Raw genomic sequence first — 26,480 nt, 5'->3', positions numbered from 1 at the left:
TAGCACTGTAGTTAAGAGCTTTATGTTCCGGCTTTAGCTCATAAAACTCTTAACTACTGACTTTTTTATGCGGTAGGAGTCTGGGAGGTAGAAACTCTACCGCTCACTTTCTCCAAGACTTGTAATACCAGCGTTAGGCAAATCCCATTAAAAAGATAGGATACGCAATTGACGTAAGGGGATTTGCGGTAGCCAAAAGTTGCGGAAGAAAAGTGAGCGGTACACCAGTACCTGCCATACTTGTAATACCAGCGGGCATTAAAAAGCAGCGTTAGGACCCCTTAAAGCTGCTTTTTAAAGCTAACGTAGAACTCGTACGTAGAACTCGTAATCTAGGCGTTAGTTTGTAGTTTAATGTAATTTTAGTATAACTGTTAGGGTAGATTAATTATTAGTTTAATGTAATTTTAGTATAACTGTTAGGGTAGATTAATTATTAGTTTAATATAGTTTAATGTAATTTTAGTCTAATAGTTAGGGTATATTAATTATTAGTTTTATATAGTTTAATGTAATTGTAGTCTAATAGTTAGGGTAGGTTACTTAGTAGTTTAATATAGTTTAATAAAATTTTAGTATAATAGTTAGGGTAGGTTAATTAGTAGTTTATTATAGTTTAATGTAATTTAGTATAACAGTTAGGGTAGATTAGTTATTAGTTTAATATAGTTTAATGTAATTTTAGTCTAATAGTTAGGGTATATTAATTATTAGTTTTATATAGTTTAATGTAATTGTAGTCTAATAGTTAGGGTAGGTTAATTAGTAGTTTAATATAGTTTAATACAATTTTAGTATAATAGTTAGGGTAGGTTAATTAGTAGTATATTATAGTTTAATGTAATTTAGTATAACAGTTAGGGTAGATTAGTTATTAGTTTAATATAGTTTAATTTAAATCTAAAGGTAAGTTTAAATTTATTATAAGATATGGATGAGTTAATATTTAATGTACAGTTAGCGGGTAGTTAGGTTTAGGGGTTAATAGGGGAATTTAGTTTATGGCGATTTGGTGGACTGGTGGTTTAGGGGTTAATAACTTTATTTAGTTGTGGTGGGCTCCGTGAGCGGCGGAGTAGGGGTTAATAACATAATGTAGGTGGCGGCATTGTAGGGGGAGGCAGATTATGGGTTAAGAAAATAATGTAAATGGAGGCGGTGTAGGGGGCAGCAGATTAGGGGTTAAGAACATAATGTAGGTGGCGGCATGGTCCGGGAGCGGCGGGATAGGGGTTAATAAGTTTATTAGAGTTGTGGTGGGCTCCGGGAGCGTCAGGTTATGGGGTTAATAACTTTATTTAGTTGTGGCAGGGTCTGGGAGTGGCGGGATAGGGGTTAAACATTTTAGTATAGTGGCAGTGTTAAGTGACAGTATACAAATAAAGCTGGGAAAAAAACAAATATCAGTGAGATCGATGACTGTTAGTTAACAACAGTCCGCTGCCCATCGCCCTGTACTTGGTGTGCGGCTTTTTGACAGCTTTTTTGTTAAATATGGAGAGCGTATTCAGGTCCGCGGCCGCGATGTTAGGCTATGTCAGGCTGCCTGGGCTATATGGGTATGTAAAGGAGAGATATCCAATTTCGTTACTGGCAAACAGCCAATGTTCAGCTAATGCAACATAAAAGCTCTATCCCAGCCTTTCAGATATGCTCACAGCAATTTCTTTATGATATTACTGCTCAGCATATACCAAGATGTATCCGGTACTGAGATTACAAGCAAGTGCTTTGTATAAAATTAACCCTCTTCCAGCTTTTAATCTTGCTGTCAGCAATTTCGTTGTGATGTTACTACTTAGCATATACCAAGATGTACCCAGTACTACAGATGTACCCAGTTACTACTTAGCATATACCAAGATGTACCCAGTACTACAGTTCCTATGAGGTGTTGTGTGGATACGAAAGAAGCAAGTACTCCAAAAACCACAAAAAAGTAAGCAATGGGGGTAACTCTCTTGATGGATGCCGAATATAGCAATCATAGTATATCCACCAATGCCCAGCTTTTACTCCAGCTACTCACTGCAGCTTTTTAATGGAATTATTACCCGCAGTCTACCAAGATGTACCCACTGCTGAAATTTCCCCTAAGGGTTGTGTGTGTATATATATATATATATATATATATATATAGACAAAATACTTCAGATACAATAATGATGTACTGAGTTGTCCTCAGCTTGCCTTATGAGGAACCGGTTTCATCCATTAAATTTGTAACCAGACACAGAATTATGATCCACTAGGGAGAGAGGGGGGGGCTAAGTCTTAGGTACCGTATCCTTAATACCTGAAGGGACAGTGTGCTATCTCTGGGGGGCCCCTGGGTCCGAATTCTTTGAAGGAATAAAACGGTGGATTAAGGGACGCCTTTAATCATACTTATAGGGCTCACCATTAAAGCTGCCTTCCACTCCTATTCCGTAGGCCCATTCTCAGCTTTGACCCGTCCCCCCAGTACACATACACAGACTCGATCTTACCGTCCTCTGCCCCTCTTGGTTTACGATGGTTTCTTCACCCCACTCCTCTTCCCAGCCTCCTTGCTCTGGCTTGCTCCACTACGCCTGTAACGGCCTGCAATTGACTTCCACCTGTGAGCTACTATTAGCTCCGTGCCTCCAGCTCAGGGATGCCTCCTTGTGCCACAAGCTGTCGGTTGGGAGGAACGCTGACATCCGTGCAGTATCTTCCCTGCACAAGCAAACAGCAGCACCTGCTCCTTGCTCCGCCCCAGACGGAAGTTAAGCCAAAACACAATGGTTAACCAATTCCTTACAGAGGAAAAACAGCTCTCTCTAATCTCCTGCTTATGTAAACCCCATCTTTTCAACATTGCAGTTTCTAAAGGACAGAATACAGGAGCATCGTGATGATGTAACGAAAAATAAGGATACAAATGTAGCAAGACATTTTGCCTCTTTCCATAACAGTGAAGTATCAAGTCTTAAATTTGTGGTGATTGATAAGGGTGATCCCCATGGCATGGGAGGAAATGTGGTCAGGATCCTGCTACAAAAAGAGGCAAAATGAATCTTTAAGCTAAGGACTAGAAGTCCACTGGGTCTAAATGGCAAAATGGACTTTGCTTGTTTTGTAAAATGAAGCACCTTAAGATGTCTATGTGAATATTTACTAGTGAAATGAAACATTAAAATATGTCTATGTTAATAATTGTGTATATATAGAAGTAAACTGTGATCTATGTTCTGAATTAAGTATTAGAATGATAATCTGGGTATGTACATATGTTTTTCCATGCCAATTAAAATTAGATTAAGATTCGTAATCTAGCACATATAAAATATAAGATATAGATTGTGTGCAGGTAAATATGCCTTTAAGAGAGAAAGAAAGTGATAAGTTTTTTAAGAGGTTGGGCTTAAGGTGTAAAAAGGAATGCACATAGGTGTCTAGCAACACAGCCCTGATGAGGCCCAGGTTTGATGATTTTGGAGGGGTGAAATGTACATGGCGTTGACTTGCTAAAGATCTTGCAATTTTTATTGATGGCACGTTGATACACTAATCATCCATCTACTGAGCCGAGGACCTGAGCTCCTGTATGCAGATAATTATACTGGGCATATGAACTGCTGCTGACTCCCACGGATTGTATCGCATGCACTGTTTGTTAATACTACACCTGAGCACAGTGACAGAGGGCAGTGACGTCAAACAGCCGGTTTAATCCAAGGATACGCTAAAGTAACCTGCTTGTGAGAAAGGCAAGGTAAATCCTGCTATGGAGGGCTAAGATACTGACGATTCCAAACTGCGAGCGATTTCAACAGATCCGGTAAGAGCTGAATGAAAGTAGCGTGACCTTAAGAGCGGTTATGTACCGCGGTCATAGGCTACATTTTCAAGCCTGGTAAATCCCATCTTAAACAGCCTTGTTAGAGTGGAAGGCTCACGTGCAAATACGGCTCTGAAGGATAATAGAGCATTACAAGGAACTGTGAAAAGGCTCATTGCAAAGTTTAAACAATTATTATGTTTTATTTAAAACATCTGGAAGAACAATCCTAAAATATAATCTTTAGATGATGAACTGTCTTTGCTTGAGATAGCAGAAGCTATAACATGAATATGATGACTGGACTATTTAATATGTGCCCATTGAATAATGTTATAAGGTTTTAAAGGGTATTATTATATGTTGAAATATTTAGTTGTTTGTTTTCAAAAGGAATGTAGGGAACTAATTTATGGCGGTAGTGGTAAACATTTTCACGTGGGAATTAATCTGTGTCTGGGAAATGCATATATATGGATTATAAATATCTTTTGGTTTGAAATTAAAAGAGTGCTGATTTTCCTTACTTTTTGGAAAGGGGTTTAACTTTACCCCTTTTATTTATCTTTCTAGTTGTTTGGTATTAATAGTAAATTATTATAAATAATTAAGGGGGAAATAATAAAAATATTTTTAATACATATAATATAATGGATTTACCCTCTCCCCGCCCAGTAAGTTAAATATATATATATATATATATATATATATATATTTATATTTATATATATTTATCTTTCTGTCTACCTGTGAGCTTGCAAAGCAAATTAACAGGGAAACCCATTTCCCATGTATATACTTAAATAGCTGGCACAAAACAGCTGTTTTCAGTAGTGCCAAAGCAATTTGTATTTCTGCACTGTAAAGCAATTTATTCCACATGGCTAAAGTTTAACACTGATTAATGTTATATTTTAAGTAGTTACAACAGTAAAATGAAGCTAAGAAATATACTTAGTGTACAGAAAAATAAGATATGGCTTATTTATTTACTGCATTAAAAAAACCAAGCAGAACTTACAGATATTCAAGGAACTTCTACTTCAGTGAATTACCAGTGTGTAGAATTTAGTCGTAAGCCTTTAAAACCAAGTGAAGATTTGTATGCAAAGGCAGAATCGTATATCTGTTGAGTTTCTAGTCTCTCTGTGGAATTTCAATTCTGACATTTCTTTTATTAAGAAATAGAGTGAAATACAATTGTGTTTAATGCAGTTAATCAACCTTTACAGTAGGCTATTTCCTACATCGTATTGAAAAATTAGTTGTTGAAATGTATTCGTTTTCCAAGGCTGGTTGAATACTACATATTTTACTGTGTCTTATTAAACATTAGATAATTTTTTTATAAATACAAAGATTATGTAAATCTAACATATATTTAGATTGTTTTATGTATCTAGTGTGTTTATAAATCTTTATATTTTTTTTAGAAGTGACATCATTGTGAGACTTAATTTCCCAAATTACAGTGGAATTTAACACAAAGAACCAAAGCTCAAATATTTATGTGACATCTCTTAGTAATCCACAATGACATAATGAAGCTAAGTGCATGGCCCCTGAAGGACTGAACCAAATACTAAAAAGAAAATGTCAACAGGAAAATGCAAAGTTCTGATCTTAACTGCACAAAGGAATATACATGTAACATTAATAAGATATGCAACCAAAAAAATAAGATATAGGTAAATAACAAGGGTGGAGACTGAAATTATTAGCTTTCGAAAACCCCTTCCCAAACATACAAAGGGGTAGATTTACCAAGCAGCGGATGCTGCAATCTACCCCCGAAGATTCCGGCTCACCGGAAACTTAAGTTAAGAAGCAGCTGTTGTAAGACCTCTGCTCCTTAACTCAGCCGCCATCTCTGAGGTGGTGCACTGCAATCATCCCGATCTGATCGGGATGATTGACAAACTTGCAAGCGGCCGATTGGCCGTGAATGTGCAGGGGGCAGCATTGCACAAGCATTTAACAAGAAATGCTTGTGCAATGTTAAATGCTGACAGCGTATTCTGCCGGCATTTAGCGATGTCGGGTGGACATTATTTGATACAGCAAATCATGGCCTCCATTACATATGCAGCGTTGCCCACAAAATCCTCCGCCACCAGATTTTACGTGATTTTGGTATTACATATACGGCATAGCATACAAGTTACACGCGTATATTTCACCCTTCGGACGTATTTTATCCATGACATAGAACAGCCGCGATATTTGGTATCCAATATACAGGGTAAGGACTTACGCACTCAGAATTCAGAGAATCTACTCCATTCTTATCTCGCTACAAATTGCAGGCACAGTAACCCTTGCACTGACTAAAAAAGCAACGTAACTCCCTGAAGGCCTAACAAACGCATGCGCAATCACATACATATCAGCCGCAAATCTCAAACAGTTAAACCTCTTCTAAGCATTTATTATTAGCTTAATCAAACAACAATGCGACCTAACTAACTCTTTTGTTTGCGCCTCTCTCTCTACTCTGACTAATCCTCCACTTCAGTGTAGTGTGCTCTAGCTCAACGAACAATCCAAACACACTGAAGAAAATGGCGACTGCGCATGGGTTTATATATGAATTTTGAATAGCGTAATTACGTGTCGCATTTATATTTGAAATCGCAGTTAATTTTTACGAGTGTTAGCCTAATTTGCATAAACTACTCTGTATTGACACTTTCCGTGGACAAAATACTGGCGTAAGTTACTTACGACGCCTGAAATGTGTATTTGCGCAAATTTCAGAAGATCGCCAGTTTGTCCTACTTACGCCAGTTTAGCATCTAATGGCGCAGTATATGTAATACCCCGATGTGCAAGGTGAAATTACGGCCGGCGCAGGTTCCCACGCTTGCACCGAAACCTGCGCCATATATGTGATTGCTCCCCAGGTCCACCCGCCGCTTGATAATTCGGCCCCATAGAGTATGCTATCAAAGCACAGGATGATCTTGTGAAGTTAATTTAGTGGAATACTCTATATATATACACACACACACACACACTGTTTAACAAGAATACGTTGAAGTTATTATGATCTCATACATTCTATTGTGAGAAGACTCTTTAGAGAAAACTGCTATAGTCAAAATTCCCAGATTAAACCCCATGACAGCTAATTGTATTTAGGAGAGACTGGAGAGAAGAGCTTTCCTGCAGTATATCAATCTGACCCCATTCATAAGACAATAACAGTCTAGCCCCTAAACACCAACCAATTCTCTTTTACAACTAATACTAGATGTACGTTTTGGCCTATATGGGCTTCATCAGTGGAGGTGCAGCAATATCCCTCTATGCACAATGGGCAAGAGTTCCACATATGGTTGCCCCATAACCCACTGGGGCGACAAAATCCCTAAGGGCCATTTGCTAATGAAAGATTCAAGAAAAGAGCTCAACCTTGAATGGATAGTAATCAGTAGCTAATCCTATTGGATGGAATCCAGCTGGAATGTCATTTTCAAAGAAGATAACTTTAATTGCATTAAAGTGATGGTAAATTTTAGACTTTAAGAAGATTGAAATTAAAAATATATTAGTGTAATAACAAAACCGCATAATTATTATTTTTTGTTTAAGTGTATATATATTTGATAATAAAAGATGTATTATCCTACTTGGAATTTTCTGTTCTTCCTCCCCCTTCATTTCCTCTTTTGGCTGGGCTATGAAATAGAGTGCAGTCCCACCCACTCTCTACATAGGCTTCATAAGGACTTTCAAAGAGCTGGACTTCAAGAGTGTCATATGACACACACACTGATTGGATGTTCATAGGAATTCTCATTAACCCCTTAACGACACACGTTGTACAGGGTACGTCATGAACAAACTGGTCGTTAAAGACTGACGTACCCTGTACGTCATTAGGGGTTTAAAGCGGCTGGAAGCGATCCTGATCGCTTCCAGACGCTTTCAAGGTATTGCCGTGATGCCTTGATATTGAGGCATCACTGCAATACCTTTTTTCAAACACTGATGCAGAGAGAGCCACTCTGTGGCCCTCTCTGCATCGGCCAGTGATGGTGCCGATTCTTGGTAAGTGGGAGCAGCTGCAGGGAGGCGGGTGGGCGGCCCATCGCTTGATCACTTCTGGCCAGCAGTGTCGGATTAGTCCCCGGTGCATGTGTGTGCGCGCACCCCCCTGAGATCTGCACTAATATATGCATTTACATTGAAGTCTTGGTGGGAGAGGGTGGTGGGAGAGGGAGGGGGAACTTATGTTTTAAAAAAGGGATCTGGGAGAGGGGGGCAGCTACAATACAGAAAAATAAATATATAAAAAAAGGGCACATTATTTTGAAAACTGGGTACCCAAAATGGCACCAAATAGTGAGGGGGGAGGGTTAGAGAGCTGTTTGGAGGGGCTCAGGGAGGTTGGGTGGGATCCTACACTGCAGAAAATATATAATTTAATTGTTTTAAAAAATAAATAAAATAAAATAAAAAATAAACTTTTTATTTTTTATACTGGCAGACTTTCTGCCAGTACTTAAGATGGTGGGACATTTATGGGGTGGGGGAGGGAAGAGAACTGTTTGGTAGGGATCAGGGGGTGGAATGTGTCATGTGGGAGGGTGATCTCTACACTAAAGCTAAAATTAACCCTTCAAGCCCCCCATAAGCTACCTAATTAACCCTGTCACTGCTGGGTATAATACAAGTGTGGTGCACAGCTGCATTTAGCGGCCTTCTAATTACCAAAAAGCAATGCTAAAGCCATATATGTCTGCTATTTCTGAACAAAGGTGATACCAGAGAAGCATTTACAACCATTTGTGCCATAATTGCACAAGTTGTTTGTAAATAATTTCAGTGAGAAACCTAAAGTTAGTTGAAAAGTTAACGATTTTTTTTATTTGATCGCATTTGGCGGTGAAATGGTAGCATGAAATATACCAAAATGGGCCTACTACACTAAAGCTAAAATTAACCATACAAGCTCCCTATAAGCTACCTAATTAACCCCTTCACTGCTGGGCATAATACAAGTGTGGTGCGCATTGGCATTTAGCGACCTAAATACCAAAAAATAATGCCAAAGCCATAAATGTCTGCTATTTCTGAACAAAGGGGATCCCAGAGAAGCATTTACAACCATTTGTGCCATAATTGCACAACCTGTTTGTAAATAATTTCAGTGAGAAACCTAAAGTTTGGGAAAAAGTTAGTAAAAAAGTGAACGATTTTTTTTTATTTGATCACTTTTGGGGCTCCATGTACTAAGCGGCGGGCAGACAGCTTCTCAACTCGTGAAGCTGTCCGCCCGCCTTTGCTACACACGGGCAGCGGATCTGTTTATCCTCTTGCCCATATGTATCATTACACACTCATCGGAGTGTGTAATGCCCGCCCATTCATTCACACGACCAATCACGCGACTGAAGGGGCTGTCAATCACCGAGAGCGAGCGAGCTCTCTGTGATTTTCACTCGCCACCTAAGAGGTGGCGTAGGGTGTAGGAAGCAGCGGTCTAATGACCGCTGCTTCTTACATTACGGGAAGCAAGCTCGCACATGCGAACCTGCCCGCAAAGGCCCCGGAGCAGCTTTCGCTGCTTCGTACATGGAGCCCTTGGTGGTGAAATGGTGGCATGAAATATACCAAAATGGACCTATATCAATACTTTGGGGTGCCTACTAAATATATATATATATATATATATATATATATATATATATATATAATTTCAAAAAGGATTAAGCACTCACTGGACTTCAGCAGTCTGTGATACAACAAGCTCTTTATTGATAATGTGATGTTTCGGGACACAAAAACAGTCCCTTCCTCTGACAAACAACAGTGTAAAGTGACAAACTTATAAAGGTGAATAAAACCCTCCCCTACATTCTCAGCCAATCCTGGATGTCTGTGTGTTTACACAGGAGAAACAAAACACCTGATAGGTTAATCAACAAGAAACAAAACTCCTGATAGGTTAATAGCATGTGTGACTAGACATATTCCAGTGTAAATGTGAACACTCGAATTATGTGTATATAAGCCTGCAAATAGTCATTGAGTCAACGACCCCATGTGTATACATAAATAGATGTACGATTACTGCAACAACACAAAGCTTATAACAGTTAAAATGCGAAAAGAAAATTGGGCCAATCACGTACATTAGTGAGGGCCACACACCCTGGTCATCCAATCAGCACAACTGTATACCAAGTCCTGACTTGACAAACAACGCCCACCGTTTATGATTGGATAGCAGATTTCATGTGTGTGTAACATAAATATATCACTATACTAGTCGATGTCAAACTCGTACACATCTGAGTGTATGCCGCCACCAAATCTTCACCTTCCTACCAGATCATGTCCTGCTTGACTCACTGCCTCTCTACTACCCTTGGTTGTATTACAAAAACCGTAAATGAAATGGAATAAAATAAACGCTCCTATCTAATGTGTAGCCAACATGTGTGCAGCATATCAATCCGTATCCCCCATCATATGGTGGTTCGCTAACTAAAACCTCATAATCCTTACAGTGGCCACAATGAAAATAATCAAAGAAACATAATCCCACTTAGTGAGACATATATCGGATGTATTTACAATGAACCAATCGCTCTCCAAATCAAGAGCCACACACTCCTCACTAGCCAATCATCCCATATGGCTGCAAGACTGTGCTAACAGGTCACGCCCACGGCTATTCAATTGGACGCAGGATATGTCAAAGGTGGGAGGGATGATAGAAACAATGTAAACAACATACCACTAGTCCTGTCATCATATAGGGTAAAACGACATCGACAAACACCCAAAGCGTACAAACACCTAGACCTTGGACGATAGATGATAAACGCAGCAGAGGCATTAGCCTACACTGGCACCATCATCATCCAAAATCTAAGTTACACACGTACCCTCCCCACCTATAGTGGGAACATTGTCCACCATTATATATGTATGCTGTCAGCATCAACATTATCTAGGTGAACATCTCTTCGTGGTAGCAATTAGAACCTAACAATTATGTTAATAGCGTAAATGGTGTAAATGACCATCATGATAATAGAAATAAAATCTAATTGTACTAATCAGCATATCGTGCATATTATTATCCTAGATTTCTCTTAATATGAGTATCGTACACCACTGGTAACACACATCCTTGGTGTAAGGGTATATACACTGCTCACCAAACGGGTTAGACATACATCATAAATAAAGGCATATGGATCTAAGTGTTGCAATATAACAAAGTCTATCTGTGTAGTGATAGAAACAACCCTCGTCTTTTAATAATAAGACGCTTGAATCAGAAGGAACAATATTATTTAAAAAACATATCACATAGTATTTCATGGGTGACCCCTAAATAATGGTATATAGCAAATGTTTCACTAAACCAACTGAAAAAAACAAAAAAGGCCTACTGAAGAAACAAAACCAATTTGTAAAGCAAAAGCAGGTAATCAATACATCCAAAAGAGTATGGCTATTGCAGGCCCGGAAACGTAGTGTAGTGTATAACGTGTATATGTGTTTTATAACCTGTAAAAATATGAAAACCAATAACTATATATACGTACAAGACTAATATGGATCTGGAAGGAGGACTAAAATGTTATCTTGAAACATAGTAATATCCAAATCACCATAGAGATATATATATGACATCTGTAATGTGTTGTTTATATAATGTTGTTAACAACACCAAATTAGCAACAAATCAACATAACTCAATGTAGCAAACAGTCTCAGAAGAAATCCAGACCATTGGGTCTGTTAGTATAGACATTTCAAACATATCACTAGTAAACATATCACTAGCAAAGACTCCAAAGGAGAGAAGGCTAAACATGGAACAGAGTGTGGACTCTCATCACCAAGGTAGAGAATGGTAAAAACCATAATATCGGAGGGCGGAACTTGCCACGCTACGAGGTGGCTGCAATACTAGAGAGCTCTGCAGACCAAGTGCCTTTATTACTTATTTTCCTTAAAAGATGTATCTTTATTTTACTTCTTAACATCAGCTAATGCATGCCTGACTAGATCTCCTTTATTTGGATGAGACAGAAGACGGAGGAGACAGCTTGGAGAACACTAAAAGCCGTGTTTATCTGCTGCCACTTTCATCTCATGTGGTGATTACTCTTAGCTTCCGGCTCTATACCGGACCTTTTTGGGCGCCATTTTACAAGACTCGATGTGTCTGCTTCCCCTCACTTGCTGACTGCTCTCCACAGCCTATTAGGGACAGCAACCCTCTTATCCAGACTGGAGGATAGTGAGGTGGTGTACAACGGACTGGGTTGAAGGAGGCTCATCCTTAGAGTGTGCATTGGCTCTACCCAAGAACGCAGCTGACTTACACTAACGGCAAACAGACGATGGCTCAGCTATCCTGCTGACAAGCTCTCCTATGTCAGACCATCACCCTCCTGTAGCATTACTCCACTAGCTTGCACACCGGAGATCAGTCAGCTGAAAGCACAATAAAAAGGTCAGTGTTAAACAGCTGGAGAAGGTAGGATTACACGCTCCTATTCTCTACACAGCTTAGCAGTGTGCATAAGCTATTGATAAGTATCACATATATTCCCACAAGTCTCGTTGAAGTAAGCACTGCTAAGCTCAGACCATCACAAAATTAAGATATCCTCCTCAGCTCCACGTGGGCATTCACAGTGTCTGTAAATTTACAAGCCAAGCAGCTCATAGAGGCTTAGTCACTCCTTCCCCACACTCTCCTAGCCGGATTCTTACATTTTAGCACAGAGGAGGTTTGGGGAGAGAAAAAGAGGTTGAAATAACGGCTCTCAATTAGCCTCATAATTGGAAGCCATCAAACCACATTCTTGGTGTCACTTAGCACTTAAGGCACTGATCTTCTATAAGCCTTTTAGAGCTTGCTTTATTCACCACACTTTGTTTTTACTGCTCATAAGCTCAATCCTGCAGTTCAGCTTTGTGTTCTGGTCTGGTCATCAGCTCATTTAGAGCAACCACATTTTACAGCTGCTTGTCCTCTCTCTCCCCTTTCCCGTCGGCCCTTATTGCCTACGGGTCATACCCTAAACTACTTTTACCTTACTCGCTCGGCAAAGAGCCACCTCTCCTGGAGAGAGACAGCATACTTATAGCTCGCAGGATTTTTCAATAGACTCCTAACACAGTAAATAAGTTATCTAGGAAGATTTCTTTTTAAGAACCACTCTCCTCTGACACTATGCTGTGCTAGAACCCCCCGGCAGGGGAGTGCCGGATTTGATCCTTCTACTTACTAACCACTACGGAGTCTAAGTCACCCAATTACAGTAAGAAGGTGCTAAAGTTTATTATTAGCCACATCCAACATGGCGCATTCACAAAAAAAGAAGCAGAAACATAACGACCTCCCAAAACGGACTCTTTCACATCACTTTCCTAATAAAACTCACTATGAACAGGATCTATCAGATGACGACTCAAGAGACTCTATGATATCCTCCAAAGGTCAACCCAGAATCTCAACTCGTTCTAGTGAGAGACCCTCTCCTACATCCACGTCTATCCTAGAATCCATTAAAGAACTATCGGACAAGATGGACTCTCACCACTCTTCTCTTAAACAAGAACTCAAAATGTCAGTCACTGAACTGAAGTGAGATATCTCCTCACTAGGAGGGAGGACAGAAATTCTGGAAAAGAAACAGGAAGATTTACATCTAGATCACTCCAACCTTCTTGCCTACACTCAGTCTCTTGCCGAGATGATAACAGATTTAGGAGCTAAGATAGCGGACCAAGAGGACAGGTCACGCTGTAATAATATAAGAATAAGGGGTATTTCTGAAGAAATCGGCACTTCTGACCTTCCTAAATTTCTCCTAGATTTATTTAGCAAGCTTTTGGGCTCAATTGAAACCCAGGAGGCCCTTATAGACAGAGCTCATCGAGCTCTAAGACCAAGGAATTCACCTACAGGATCACCCAGAGATGTGATTGTTCGCCTGCACTATTACACATTCAAAGAGAGAATCCTTAGAGCTTCATTTCAAAACAAGAACTTGAAAGATCCATTCCAGTCATTACAGATATTTCCAGATTTATCTTCAAACACCTTATCTAGGAGATGCTCGTTTAACAAGTTACTCAGTGTCTCCGCAACAATAACATTAAATATAGATGGGGTTTTCCAGTCTTTTTTCAAATTGAAGATTCCTCTTACTCCATCAATACCCCGGACCAGGGACTTAAACTACTGCAATCACTAAAACTGTTCCCTCCTGCTAATCAGCCTAATCTTTCTTCTGACAGACCGGAGAAACTTAACGCTGCAGCCCCAGTGTGGTGCCCTTTGCCACAAACTTTCAGTTTTCACACTGTAAGGAAGGAGACACCTTTGTTCACTAAAGATGTGTAACCGTCAGAGATGTAAAACATTTCAGGTGACCTGCACCGTCAGAAACTGTATTTTTGTTCCTTATTACTTCTCTTCCCCTATTCTCTTCTTTATTATCCACAACATCTCTAAATTAATGGACATATTCAGTCAACCCTGGAAGGTGAGAGGACCTCACTGCACCTCCAGCCGTTGGGTAATGTACTTTGTTATGTATAGTTGAGAGCTTAAAGTATCACCACAATTATTATTGTTATGTCATTTGTATATCTTTGCTGTTCGTTCATATATGTTTTGTTTTAATCTTATATATCAAAGGTAAATAAGTGTGTGAAGCGCTAAGACTTAGCCCACCTGGCCAATCTACGAGTAACTGTCTCCTTCCCAGACAGTAAAAACAAACAAATGGTTACACTATGATTTGTAGATGGCGCTATAAGCTATGGGAAAAAAGACTCAATACTATACTACGATACACTATAAAAATACACTTGAGACAATCTGTAAATATATAGAATAATAAACCATTTATTCAAATGCTAAAAAACAATTTATATGCTAAAAAAAAAAGCATATAAATTGTTTTTTAGCATTTGAATAAATGATTAATCTTATATATAAAATGTTACACATTTACACTGCGAGATCACCCAGTCACACATATATGTCATCAAATTGAGTTACACCCACAGCCAGGGACCACTTTTCAACTTTAGAAGAACTCTTATTTTGCGCAGCATCTTGGGATAACAGCCATGACACTTCCAGTCCTAACCACGCTCCCCTTAGTCACATAGTTGGTTGGGTCTTTCAAAAAGATTCCTCAAAGACCTACATTAATATAGTGCATATACGAACTCCACCAACATATTTTTTCACAGTACAAACTAATCCTAATTTCATACTGTGCCGCCCCGCAGACATAAATTATACACGGCCTGAATTAGGCTCTGAGTATTTAGTGTTTTGTTTTAATATTTATATATTTAGTTATCTACACATTTTGTAACATCGGAAGATTATCCAGCATCTACAGAAGCCTAACTGAGGTTATTCTTGTTGTTAGTTTTTCTAACGTGAGAAATAATGTTTATCGTTCATTGTTCATTGTTACCTTACGCCTTATTATGGATAAACTTAGTCCCGAATGGGAATTTCTTGTCCGGCACTCCCCTCTCTCCCCTTCACCTATATTACTCCAAGACAACCTGATTTTCTCATTCTGGAACCCCTCCCACTAGTTTAGTACAGACCCTACAGCACTTGGTCTGCTATATATATATATATTTATATTACGTGGAGCACCACCCTGAACACTACAAATATCTTATATTGGCAACTCCTATTACACCCCCCCACTTCCCCATCCTACATTTTACGAGCGGCTATTTCCCGCTGATATCCCCAACCCAGCTCCTCACATACATAGCCTAATAAAACTTTTATCCTAATCTTGCTAGCTCTCATAGACTAGATCCTTTACTGATTTTGTTTCTCCCTAATATTCTACGAGAGCCCTTGAACGATGAGGTTTAAAACAGAAAATGAGAAACAATTAGATGTAATGAGACACATCTGTCTAGTATATGCCCGGGAGTCAGCATCTAGATGCTGATGACCATCAGCTACTTATGCTTTACAATCTTTGATAATCTTATTGCTATCTGTATTCCATGTATGATTATTTTGATATGTTCTGTACTACTATATGCTCATTCCTATGTATGTTGAAGTTTTTTTTCTTTCTCAATAAAAATCATTTAATAAAAAAAAAATAATAAAAAAAAAAAAACATAATATCAAACCACCTTAGTTGGAACGTGGACCCTCATTATGTTAAAGATAGCATTGCCATCCTGTATGAGCATTGAGTCCCCTTGGATGTAATGTTCCATGTTCAAAAATCCATCTAGCTTCCTTTCGCAAGAGGATTGTAGCTCTATCCCCTCCTCTGTTCAATCTGGGAACGTGGTTAATATAATCCTGAATCTTAAGTCTTTCACGGTGTGCCCTGCCTCCAGGAAGTGACGAGCCACCGGTTGGTCTGATTTACCATTATTGATGGCTGTTCTAATGCTTGAACAATGGTTCGCCATCCTAGTTCTTGCGTCATCGGTGGTCTTCCCGGTTTAGTATTTCCCGCAAGGGCAGTTCAATAGGTATATGATATGTGTTGTAGTGCAGGTCACAAAAAACTTTATTCCATATTTCTTTCTACATTCTCAAAGGTGGAAGTGTGTACCTGCAATCATCGCATTACAAGTAACACAATTTAAGCACTTGTAACAGCCTTTCTTCTTCTTAAGCCTGGTTTCTTGTGTAGTGTCTATTAGGTCTGTTTTCATCAATAAATAATCTCTAAGGCTATGATCCCTTCTATATCCAGTACGTGACGCGTTCCAGTTTCCATTGGATGACCAGGGTGTGTGGCCCTCACTAATGTACGTTATTTTGTTTCTCCTGTCTAAACATGCAGACAGCCAGGATTGGCTGAGAATGTAGGGGAGGGTTTTATTCACCTTAATAAGTTTGTCACTTTACACTGTTGTTTGTAAGAGGAAGGGACTGTTTTTGTGTCCTGAAACGTCACATTATCAATAAAGAGCTTGTTATATCACAGACGGCTGAAGTCCAGTGAGTGCTTAATCCTTTTTGAAATTATTCAGCATTCTTATAGCACCCTGGCGGTTGTTGATAGATGGTGAGAGTGCACACACCGGACATTGAATATTGGAATTACACTTTGTGCAGTGCACCCACAGAGGGGTTGTCTTTGAACTCCTTCCCCTTCTGCTACTATTATATACGTTAACATGACTTCTATGGAATCTGGAACCAGTGATGTGCCTACCATCATACTGGAGGACAAAAATGAAGACATTTTCACTTTTACCGATGAGGATGGGGAAAACATCCGCTTTGGATCAGTAGAGGAACAACAAGTTGAGGAGTTGCACCAATCATTATAGGAGCGTTTATTTTATTCCATTTCATTTACGTTTTTTGTAATACAACGGAGGGTGGTAGAGAGGCAGTGAGTCAAGGAGGACACAATCTGGTAGGGATGTGCAGATTTGGTGGTGGCATACACTCAGATGTGTACGAGTTTGACATTGACTAGTATAGCGATATATTTATGTTACACACACATGAAATCTAGTATCCAATCATAAACGTTGGGCGTTGTTTGTCAAGTCAGGACTCGGTATACAGTTGTGCTGATTGGATGACCATGGTGTGTGGCCCTCACTAATGTACGTGATTAGCCCAATTTTCTTTTCGGATTTTAACTGTTATAAGCTTTGTGTTGTTGCAGTAATCGTACATCTATTTATGTATACACATGGGGTCGTTGACTCAATGACTATTTGCAGACGTAGGATGCTTATATACACATAATTCGAGTGTTCACATTTACACTGGGGTATGTCTAGTCACACATGCTTTTAACCTATCAGGAGTTTTGTTTCTTGTTGATTAACCTTTTCAGCTGTTTTGTTTCTCCTGTCTAAACACGCAGACAGACAGGATTGGCTGAGAATGTAGGGGAGGGTTTTATTCACCTTTATAAGTTTGTCACTTTACACTGTTGTTTGTCAGAGGGAGGGACTGTTTTTGTGTCCCGAAACATCACATTATCAATAAAGTGCTTGTTATATCACAGACGGCTGAAGTCCAGTGAGTGCTTAATCCTTTTTGAAATTATATATATATATATATTTAGTAGGCACCCCAAAGTATTGATTTTTTGAAATTATTCAGCATTCTTATAGCACCCTGGTGGTTGTTGATAGATGGTGAGAGTGCACACACCGGACATTGAATATATATATATACATACATGTGATGGGTTATTCAGGGATTCCTGACAGATATGAGTGTTAAAATGTAACTTTGCAAATTTAAAAAAAAAATGGTTTGGAAATAGCAAAGTGCTACTTGTACTTATTGCCCTATAACTTGCAAAAAAAAGCAAAGAGCATGTGAACATTGGGTATTTCTAAACTCAGGACAACATTTAGAAACTATTTAGCATTGGTGTTTTTTGGTGGTTGTAGATGTGGATTTTGGGGGTCAAAGTTAGAAAAAGTGTGTTTTTTTCAAATTTTTCATCATATTTTATATATTTTTTTACAGTAAATTATAAGATATGATGAAATAATGGAATCTTTAGAAAGTCCATTTAATGGCAAGAAAAACGGTACATAATGTGTGTGGGTACAGTAAATGAGAAAGAGGAAAACTACAGCTAAACACAGCAGAAATGTAAAAATAGCCCTGGTCCTTAAGGGTAAGAAACTGCAAAAATGTCCTTGTTCTTAAGGGGTTAAAAAAAAGGAAATAATCCCACAGGGGCGGCATAATGTTGTAATAGAAGCATTACTATCTGTTGTGCATTTACTGTATTTTCTGTAAATATTTCTTAAAGTAACACTAAGCACCTCCTGTTGTCTTACTATACAATAACTTATAAACAAAGTCTAAACAAAGTAACTTGTTTTCTTCAATTGTTTTTCAAACACTCACCATTTCCCTTTTTTGGAAGAGCCAATCCAGGGTAGAGTCTACAGACATCAAGGCTAGTTATGGCCATTATGTTGTTATATAGTACATTTTTTTGCAATTGTTATCTGCTAAAGCAAATTAAAGATAGATATGTAGCAGGGTAAGCCAGTTTTCAGAGCTAAATCACATGAAAGGGGGCAAAATAAATAATGTAAGTATATTGCAGCATTGCTTTACTGCATGTAACTAAATATTTTATCTTACAATATAAGGGCATTTACTATCCTTTTAAATAAAATGTTTGGAAAAACAGAATTATATATTTTTTTTTCCACATAATTTTTTATTGAGGTCCTTTTTCAAACAAACAAACAATTAATAATTGTCAATACATGTTAAAGAGGAAAATAAATTGTTACAGTGTAGGTGCCAATAGAAATCGCATAAGTACACAATACAATCAAGTGACAAATTACACATTAAATACAAACATTAAGCGCTATTCAAACAGCACACCCACCATAAAATTTATGCGGCCACTCAAGGACCCCAAATGAAGAACCTCTATTTTTACTTTTTAGTACTGTAGTTAGTTGAATTATGCGAATTACTAAACTAAATAGGGTAAATAGTGTCAGCTCATGCTATGATGAGAAAGTTTCTATAAAAAAGGGTAGTTAGGGTTGCAGTATAGTTCTCAGTACTAACATATGGTAACTTAAAGGAATAGCTTAAAAAATTAGTAGTCTAGATAAGGTAGATAATGTCAACTCAATGCTATAATGTAAAAGTTTCTATAAAAAGGGTAGTTAGGGTTGCAGTATAGTTCTCAGCACTGACAACTGATAACTTAAAGATGTAACTGAGAAAAAATACAAAATTAAGGTGAGGTATAAGCAAGACAAACCACATTTTTAACTCTCCTAACCAAGGAGATATATTATATGTGGGTGGGGGGGGGGGGGTGCTTATATATGATACAAAGCAGCCCCTACTCAGAAAGAAGGGAAAATACTGAGCCTTCATTGAGGTGCAAGGAAAACTGTTGCCTGGGAGCTCAGGATAAATGTGTTTTATTATTGCTAAACTGCATTACCATGGGGAAAGGCTCCTAGGCAACTAAGTTACTGAATTGCTAGCCAATACATAAAAAGAAAAGATTGGTTGCATATTATGCTTATGTTATGTCTAGCAAGCCAGAGCCCAATTGTTTAAACTCAAAAATTTGGTGTGGTTATCAGAACTCATCTTAGGGCGTAGTGAGAGAGCAGTGCCTGATATGAATGGCGCAGGACCAGCCTGCGCTAAGAAACTGTACGGATACTTTGAGATATTCATATTAGGCTACAAGATTTTCTGTTACAAGATTTTCTGTTAAGAGAAGCAGTTGTTAAGTAGAGGCTGAAGGGTGCCATGACCTATGCTTAAAATACTTATGGCCATAGCATACATTCTTGTTCAGAGATACTGTATAGAGGCTTATAATAACCATGGAAGGTAGTAAGGATATAGACAAATGGTGTGTTTGTTGGATATGGGATGGGAGATGTTATGATTTTCACTCAATATACTCCTGTACCTATCCCACATTCTTGTGTCTATATAGGTCCATAGTGACTATGTGAAACAACAAAGTTATAAACAGATATTACAGTTGTTAAAGAGGTATTGGAGAATGTTATAATTCTAACACTCATGAGTATAGCATATACTCCTATACATATATAGGCCTATATTAACCATGCAAAGTAATAAGGGTATAAGCAGATAGTGCTACATAATGGTTCAAAAATAAGTGTTATCTATCTTTAACGCTGACTGCCTAAAGTTTCGCACAAACATATAATTATATGGCTAAATCATAGCAATTACTTAGTGCCATGTAAGCTGAACTCCACATGCTGTGATATAGAAATGTATATGATCACCACACCAGCCAAACTGCAACAAGGTCAAGATATCTAGATAGAGCAGTCTTGATGCAGTTATAGCTTTAATTGACATGTGAGCTTCACGGGGTGTTTACAAGATAACAAGGTTATTCAAGGGTCAATAAATCTCTATTAGGGCAAAATCAGAACTTAGTGAATATAGTATACTCTATGATTTAACATTAGATGCGCTACACAAGCGACTCATGTGGTCTGATTAGGCTAAGATGCGCTAACTTGCCGTATATATGCAAAGACAGACTGTAGAAGTTAGCGTAAAACATACTTGACTATAAATGACTGCCCCCAGAATAAAATGGGACCTTAAGTAAGGGTTGGCAAGGGAACAGACAGCACACTCTATGTAGATTATATTGCAACAATGGAGCTGTAGCATTATGTAAAGAGGGATGAAGCAGTTAAACAATATATAGCAACTATATGGTGGGACTTGATAAATGTAAGGGCGCAGCCTCGGCTGGCAACGCCTGAGCTGTAAATATGAAAAAAAAAACAAGAATATCTATGGTAAATATATCTAAATCTAGTATATCCCACTGTTAGAAAATTACGAAAAGTTTGAATATGACAGCTCTTGACATAACTGAGGAGAGAAAAAATAATAAACTCAGGCCTTAAAGACATCTACCTCTGACTTGATAGTTATAGTTATTGAAACATTAACTAATGTAGTAGCCAAATAAACATATCCAATCTTAGGTTATCATAAATTGGTTGCCCTAGTATGGAAAAAAGCAGTCAGCATAAACGTCCCAAGCAAACAGTGATCTTCAAGGGAGCAATGTCTTTAAACCAATTTAGCCAAATCCTCTTTTTTTATGCCATACATATACATTCAGTGGCTTAGAAGTACCAAAAGTAATGCTTGCTGATGTACGAGAAGTATACTTGGGGTAGAGATCTGTAAATTGTCTCAGTCCTAGAAATATTTTATTTGTGATTTACTGACGAAGTTTCAGAGCTGGCCACAGTAGCAGTACTTAATTGCTAACCCATGTAAAGGAAAAAAAATAATAGGAAAGGCAGTCCAATATGGGGGTACATCTATGGTCTAACGCATTGCTTCCAAACCAGGTGGCTTAGAAGATATCATGTCCTCACTATCCTATGCCCATTTTATCAGCCGGTGCCTCGAACCGAATACCTGCTATTTCAGCCTGCACCTCAGAGATGCCATGCCAAGGGAAATAAAGTAAGTAGCGGTGTCTTCGCGTAAAAGAGAATTGTTGCAATGCCATCTGTATTTGTAATGCCATGTAGGAAGTACCGGGGACATCCACATAGCAATCCGTGCTAATAACAGAAACACACTTTGAGGACCCACGAGATCCATACCTTGCCTTGTTTTTCATCTGATCTATTTGAGTGGGATCCTCTCCAATTTGATTTGTGTAGACCACGCTGGGTGTTGCAGCCTCACCAATGCTCCCTTCAGCCTCACAAGGTGCCTCCGTCACAGCTGAAACCAGACTGGAAGTGCGCGGGGGATACTGGGGCCCCAGAGCAACCCCCTCAGAAAAGATTTCCCCAGCCAGGACCGGAGATCTCACATTCGCAGATCCGCACTCCTCCTCCACATCTGCGGCGCCATTCAAAGTGGCAAAGAGCTTTGTTTGATGTTGGGTCAGGAGTCTTCCGATCTCAACCAGAATCAGGTTAATGTCGGCCATAATATCTAAGCTCTCACGTGGGAGGTAAAATGGCCACCTCCTATGAAGTTTCAGAGTAGGCTTGTCAGTTCCTAGCACCAGGTTAGTGCATAAGTAGATAGAATTGGGATCCTCCAAACACCAGCCAAGGCTTTAGATGAGCAATTAGATACTGATAAAAGCTATTAGTGCACTTAAGTCATTTTTAGAGATAAATGTACTGGAGCTCTGAAGACTTGCGTCCTCTCCTGTGTGCTGTTGGCTCTGCCCCCCCAAAGAATTATATTTTTTTACACTGCTCTGTATGGTATTAAACCCAAAACCTTAAGAGAGGGTAATAGGTTGCACAGCAACAAAAACATTGTTAAATCAAGCTAAATTAAACTGAAAATGTTTTTTCAGTTTCATAAAATGCCATTGTAAAAAATATTTGTATTTTTAGGTTAAAGATGTCCCTGTGACTTTAAGCAGAAATCATGTCGAAACCATTCTATATTATAAAAGGCCAAGTGTGTTTGTCCGAAGCTGTCATGCAAAGCTGTAATGCACAGTAGAGACAGCACGAGGACAAACATACCTGGCCTTTGAGTCCCTAGCTGATCTGCGGCAGAAGTGGGCATGACCAGGCGTGAACGGGGGCGTGGTCTGTGTGAAGGGGGCATGACCAGACGTGAATAGTCATGAAGGGGCGTGGCCATGCACGGTCGCGCGATAGAGGGGGGAGAGAGAGAGAGAGAGATAGAGAGAGAGAGAGGAGAGAGAGAGGGGAGAGAAGGGGGATAGAGAGAAAGGGGGGAGAGAGAGGGAGGGAGAGAGAGGGGGGAGAGAGAGAAAGGGGGGAGAGAGAGAAAGGGGGAGAGAGAGAAAGGAGGGAGAGAGAGGGGGAGAGAGAGAGAGATAGGGGAGAGAGAGAGAGGGGGGGAGAGAGAGGGGGGAGAGAGAGAGCAAAAGAGAGGGGGGAGAGAGAGCTCAAAAGAGAGGGGGAGAGAGAGCGCAAAAGAGAGGGTGGAGAGAGAGAGCGCAAAAGAGAGGAGGGAGAGAGAGAGCACAAAAGAGAGGGGGAAGAGCGCAAAAGGGAGGGGGAGAGAGCGCAAAAGAGAGGGGTGGAGAGAGAGTGCAAAAGAGAGGGGGAGAGAGAGCGCAAAAGAGAGGGGTTAGAGAGAGCGCAAAAGAGAGGGGGGAAAGAGAGCGCAAAAGAGAAGGGGGAAAGAGAGCTCAAAAGAGAGGGAGGAGAGAGAGCGCAAAAGAGAGGGGGAGAGAGCACAAAAGAGAGGGTGGAGAGAGAGAGCTTAAAAGAGAGGGGGGAGAGAGAGCGCAAAAGAGAGGAGAGAGAGAGAGCGCAAAAGAGAGGGGAGAGAGCACAAAAGAGAGGGGGAGAGCGCAAAAGAGAGGGGGGGGAGAGAGGGGAGAGAGAGGGGGGAAAGAGCGCAAAAAAGATGGGGGAGAGAGAGAGTGCAAAAGAGATGGGGGAGAGAGATAGCGCAAAAGAGAGGGGGGGAGAGAGGGGGGAAAGAGCACAAAAGAGATGGGGGAGAGAGAGTGCAAAATAGATGGGGGAGAGAGAGAGTGCAAAAGAGAGGGGAGAGAGCGCAAAAGAGAGGGGGAGAGAGAGAGCGCAAAAGAGATGGGGGAGAGAGAGAGCACAAAAGAGAGGGGGGAGAAAGAGAGTTCAAAAGAGAGGGGGAGAGAGAGCACAAAAGAGAGGGGGGAGAAAGAGAGTTCAAAAGAGAGGGGGAGAGAGAGCAAAAGAGAGGGGGGAGAGAGAGCGCAAAAGATAGGGGGGAGAGAGAGAGCGCAAAAGAGAGGGGGGAGAGAGAGAGCGAAAAAGAGAGGGGGAGATAGAGGGGGGAGAGAGAGAGCGCAAAAGAGATAGGGGAGAGAGAGAGCGCAAAAGAGAGGAGGGAGAGAGAGAGCACAAAAGAGAGGGGGAAGAGCGCAAAAGAGAGGGGGAGAGAGCGCAAAAGAGAGGGGTGGAGAGAGAGTGCAAAAGAGAGGGGGAGAGAGAGCGCAAAAGAGAGGGGTTAGAGAGAGCGCAAAAGAGAGGGGGGAAAGAGAGCGCAAAAGAGAAGGGGGAAAGAGAGCTCAAAAGAGAGGGAGGAGAGAAAGCGCAAAAGAGAGGGGGAGAGAGCACAAAAGAGAGGGTGGAGAGAGAGAGCTTAAAAGAGAGGGGGGAGAGAGAGCGCAAAAGAGAGGAGAGAGAGAGAGCGCAAAAGAGAGGGGAGAGAGCACAAAAGAGAGGGGGAGAGCGCAAAAGAGAGGGGGGGGGAGAGAGGGGAGAGAGAGGGGGGAAAGAGCGCAAAAAAGATGGGGGAGAGAGAGAGTGCAAAAGAGATGGGGGAGAGAGATAGCGCAAAAGAGAGGGGGGGAGAGAGGGGGGAAAGAGCACAAAAGAGATGGGGGAGAGAGAGTGCAAAATAGATGGGGGAGAGAGAGAGTGCAAAAGAGAGGGGAGAGAGCGCAAAAGAGAGGGGGAGAGAGAGAGCGCAAAAGAGATGGGGGAGAGAGAGAGCACAAAAGAGAGGGGGGAGAAAGAGAGTTCAAAAGAGAGGGGGAGAGAGAGCACAAAAGAGAGGGGGGAGAAAGAGAGTTCAAAAGAGAGGGGGAGAGAGAGCAAAAGAGAGGGGGGAGAGAGAGCGCAAAAGATAGGGGGGAGAGAGAGAGCGCAAAAGAGAGGGGGGAGAGAGAGAGCGAAAAAGAGAGGGGGAGATAGAGGGGGGAGAGAGAGAGCGCAAAAGAGATAGGGGAGAGAGAGAGCACAAAAGAGAGGGGGGAGAAAGAGAGTTCAAAAGAGAGGGGGAGAGAGAGCAAAAGAGAGGGGAGAGAGAGAGAGCACAAAGGAGAGAGGGGAGAAAGAGAGTTCAAAAGAGAGGGGAAGAGAGAGCAAAAGAGAGGGGGGGAGAGAGAGTGCAAAAGATAGGGGGGTGAGAGAGAGCGCAAAAGAGAGGGGGGAGAGAGAGAGCGAAAAAGAGAAGGGGAGAGAGAGGGGGGAGAGAGAGAGTTCAAAAGAGTGTGGGGAGAGATAAAGCTCAAAAGAGAGGGGGAGAGAGAGAGCAAAAGAGAGGGGGGAGACAGAGAGCAAAAGAGAGGGGGATGGAGAGAGCGCAAGGGGTGGGACCGCTGTACTGCAAAAAATGGCCCGTGTGAAGGGGCTTTAGGACTAGTAAAAAATGTAAAATATTTGAGAGAAAAAAAAATATCCTTTTGAAATAAATATATAATTGGATGAACCGCTTCCTGACTTTGGCATGTAGAGAGCATTTTTCCTGAAATAGATACTGTGTTACCTAGACAACAGAAAAAATCATATCAAAATAACAAGTTTAATAATCATTAGAATATAATAATATCTGGAATCACGTCAAAAATTTGACTAATATAGATTTGGCTGAATTTGTACACTTTTCTCTTGCATTTTTTAAAAAGTACAGTGGATGTGATTATTTTTTTTTATTCACTCTTGTTCATTGCATTCATTTCCAGACGTATAATTTATTTTTTACTGATGACCTTCATCATATTTTGTTCTATATCTGTAGAGGATAATGCAATTGCATGACATAAAGGAAGCTATAATCATAAAAAGGAAATTTATGCTTACCTGATAAATGTATTTCTTCTACGATATGACGAGTCCACGGATTTCATCCTTACTTGTGGGATTTATCCTCCTGCTAACAGGAAGTGGCAAAGAGCACCACAGCAGAGCTGTATATATAGCTCCTCCCTTCCCTCCACCTCCAGTCATTCGACCGAAGTTAGGAAGAGAAAGGAAAAGCCAAAGGTGCAGAGGTAACTGAAGTTTAACAAAAATATAATATATACCTGTCGTAAAACTGACAGGGTGGGCTGTGGACTCGTCATATCGTAGAAGAAATAAATTTATCAGGTAAGCATAAATTTACTTTTCTTCTACAAGATATGACGAGTCCACGGATTTCATCCTTACTTGTGGGATACAATACCAAAGCTACAGGACACGGATGAAAAAGGAGGGACAAGACAGGGACCTAAATGGAAGGCACCACTGCTTGAAGAACCTTTCTCCCAAAACTAGCCTCAGAAGAAGCAAAAGTATCAAATTTGGAAAATTTGGAAAAAGTGTGAAGAGACGACCAAGTCACAGCCTTGCAAATCTGTTCAACAGAAGCATCATTTTTAAATGCCCATGAGGAAGCCACAGCCCTAGTAGAATGAGCCGTAAT

This window comes from Bombina bombina, chromosome 5 (genome assembly GCF_027579735.1).
Source record: "Bombina bombina isolate aBomBom1 chromosome 5, aBomBom1.pri, whole genome shotgun sequence".
In the NCBI taxonomy this organism is placed as follows: domain Eukaryota; kingdom Metazoa; phylum Chordata; class Amphibia; order Anura; family Bombinatoridae; genus Bombina; species Bombina bombina.
This window is presented reverse-complemented; position numbering follows the sequence as displayed.